This window comes from Pteropus vampyrus, unplaced genomic scaffold, assembly GCF_000151845.1.
Source record: "Pteropus vampyrus isolate Shadow unplaced genomic scaffold, Pvam_2.0 Scaffold2, whole genome shotgun sequence".
Lineage (NCBI taxonomy): Eukaryota > Metazoa > Chordata > Mammalia > Chiroptera > Pteropodidae > Pteropus > Pteropus vampyrus.
In genome coordinates, this window is record NW_011888783.1 from 30,582,040 (window position 1) to 30,585,783 (window position 3,744).

Here is a 3,744-nt window from a genome sequence, read left to right on the forward strand (position 1 = left end):
TAAGCGAAAATTTTATTAATTTGATGAGAAAATTCTTGAATGTAAAGAATAGCTTGTGCTATCTGAAGAGGAGGAATTTATATGAAGGATGACATTATTCTCTAAATAAAAGGTCAGCAAACATTTTTTGTAGAATCAGATAGTACATTTTTAAGGCTGAATGAGCTATATGGTCTCTGTCACAACTACTCATTTTTTCCACTATAGCCCAAAAGCAGCCATAGACAACAAGTAAGCAAATTAATGTTACTATGTACCAGTAAACTTTTATTTATGAAATGAAATATAAACAAGTTTATATTTCATATAATATTTATATGTCACAAAATCACATTTGTCTTTTGATTTTTTAAAATTTTTAAGTGTAAAAAATTTTAAATATAAAAAGCGTTGTTAACTCCTGAAATGTACAAAATCAAGTGGTAAGAAAGATTTGACAATCAATCTGTAGTTTGCTGACCCTTGCTCTAAATTAATGGTCTTCAAAGTCAGGTATGCACATTGTTGGTGTGGGAAGAGATATGACAGGAAGACAATTTACTGGAGAGCAAACAGTCATATATTGTTTTTCTACTCCTTTCTATATTTCATTTTTGTGTGTTTTATAATATAAATATGTTTAATATAGCAATGGATGATAAATATGTTTATAAAGTGTACTCCAAAATTTGTTTTAGCTGATAGAAAGCACAACCCCAAAATTTGCTGACTACTGACCTATTATAGCTTTCATCTGTTGATATAAGTAACACTTGTTAGACCCAGAAATAGGCATGCTGGATGAAATACAAAGTTAACAGAACAATTATCAACAATGTTGGTCTCTCAATCTTAGGAAAATCATAAAGGAGATATACCATCTTGAGTCCTCCTTATATACTGCACAGTCTCTCTCTCTATTTGACACGTTAGTTTCTCATTCAGTGTTTTTTTCCCCTCATTATTCAACTCCAGAAGTGTTTTAATATGTATCTCCCTATCAATCCCATTTCCCAGAAATTATCCACTATGTTTCTCTCTTATCCATTCTCCAATTCCAAGCTGAGTGGAAGAAGACACACTTCTTACACATGAAAAGTTTTAAAGTAATCTTAACAATATCTACCCACTTGCAAAAAATGGCTTAGAACAACAGTTCTTGAATGTTCTATTTGCTTCGGTTTTCTCACTGAAATACATCTTTGGAAGATGAGAATGAAGGAGGAGGTGTTATAGGTTTGAATGAGAGGATATCTTGTTTTATGACATAGAAATCCACCATAGTACCTTTCTTAAATCTGAGTAATTCACTATGGAGATTTAGCAGGACAATTCAGGGTGGCCTTTGGGTCTCCGGATTCAGTTCTCGTCATCATTTTACAACCGGTACAAGATGAAAATATCTCCATATATATTTAATCAGTGATGCTGTTTAAACTTAGTTTACCTGGACCCATTTAACTTCTCATTGAATAACATATAATATAAAAAATCATTTTATTCCTTTTCAACAGTAGAGTTTAACTGTTATATGTTATGAGTCAAACTTTTTATTTTCAATAGAAGAAGTACTCATGTTCTTCATTAGATATTCACAGACGTCATCTTTCTTCTTTCCCTGTGTAAATTCTTTAAGATTATCAGAAAATTATCTCCTGCCAGTAATTCAACCCTTTTACTTCTGCCTTATTACTTTTTTTCTACTCAATTATACCCATCAAGGTAAAAAGAAGTTTTTTTACACAAACACACACACATGGTACATTTATTTCTGCAAATTAAAGTGCTTTTAGTCACTCGTTTTTTTGAGGAAAACTAAATTCAAATTTTAAAAGAAGAATAAATTCACCAAATTATTTTATATTTCAATATATACTATATTTACTATTTGTTAAAGTTATTCAATTCTTTAGCATAAATCATGATCAAAAGTCCTACGTCATCAAAGCTATTCCTTTATCACTTTATTTTTATAATGAATCCAGTACTTTTGCTTTTATCGTATTATATTTTAAAAATAACAAAGAACTTCTTTTATACTGTCATTCTACAAATTGATGATATTTAATGTGTGAGATTTGAAATGTTTCCCCTTCTCTTTGTCTGTATTAGCATAGTTTAAAGAATCCAGTATAAAATTTCTCTTGAGAATATTTTTTTTAGATTTGGAGAAAAAAGAAAGAGTCAAGGAAGAAAGGAAGGAAGAAAGGAAGGAGGGAGGAAGGGAGGGAGCAAGGGAGAGAAGGAATGAGACTGAAGTTGAAGCTGCTTTAACCAACTTATCTATAAAGTTACCTTTTCTTCCGGGCCTGAGATATAGTCAAGCCCATACACCATGACTATTCATCGCTGCTGTTTAAACTCATAAAAGTTGAGAGCAATGACTTTGTAATTCTGAATTCACCTGCTGAGCTCATCTAGTCATTATTTGAAATTTTGCAATGTCCCACATTAAACATGCATATGCTCACCTTCATTTACAGATGCAATGAGAGAAAACCTTATAAGATGAGTCTTTGAGAGAAGAAAAGGCATATAACAAATACAAAAATTAAAACACTCAGGAATAAGGTAAATACTGAGAGTAAGAACTGAGAATGAGACAAATATTGGATTAAGACAAATACTGCTGCAGATTCCAGTGTCAATTCTAACAGTGCAAGTGAAGATTGGATTGTGTTGACTGTTGAAGATGAGCGGCTAAAGCAGAAAGCAAGAAAAAATCATCTAAGCTAGAATTTTATGTAATTAAAATATTTTGACACAGGTGACAAATTATGAGATTATTAAAATAAATTTATTGTAGTTGTACCTTTAAAGGTATGCAAGCTTAATAAATTAATAGAACTGAATTTAAACTGACAGCTAATAGTAATATGTGAAAGTCATTTGAGCCTCAAAGTACTTTTATTCACTAATTTTTATTATCGAGAGCTAAATTAGCCATGAATATCTCACACCTACATAGAATTTTAATTATAAAATACAGATATTAACACAAAGAATGTTTTTGTTCATATAATATTATACTGAACCTATAAGCTCACATTATTCATTTATTATCCTAATATATTTTAATATATTCAGGTATAATGCTGTGATTATTAATGTTCTTCTGAGATCCTTTTCCATTCAAAGAAATTAGAGAGGCAGGTTAGTGTAGCAGTTAAGGCCTAGGCTCATGAAACCAGACAGTCTGAGTTTAAAGAGAGATCTCACCCACTCTTAGGTATGGATCCTTGGATAACTTGAGTTAATTCAGAGAGAGTACCTGGGCTTTCTTATCAGTTTACCCAGATGTAGGGCAAAGAAGAGCGGTGGGGCTTGAAAGCTGTCACTCATCAGACATCAAAAAAGGAGTCAGTCTATTACAATGGCTTATTTTGAGAATTAAATGAGTGTTTTCTTTTGCTTATTTGTTTGTTTACATGCTCATAACAATACCTGACACTCAGAAAATGATCAATAAAACTTTTGTTATATTTTATCAAAGATTTTGAATTGGAATATGTCTAAAATGTATGGCAGCAAGGAAAAAATGGGACAGTCATGAGCTCAGAGGTTAAGTATGCTTGATGAGAATGATGGGTATGAGTACAAAACACTGAAGGGTACAACTCAGAGCATAAAATGGAACTGGGATTTTCCATTATGGGTACAGATATCTTTATTCTTCATACTGTAAAGTCTTAGAAAGTAAATTAATTCTATCATATATACTTCTATGTTGCAATCAAGTTAATATAGTCACAGCTCAGAAATAAC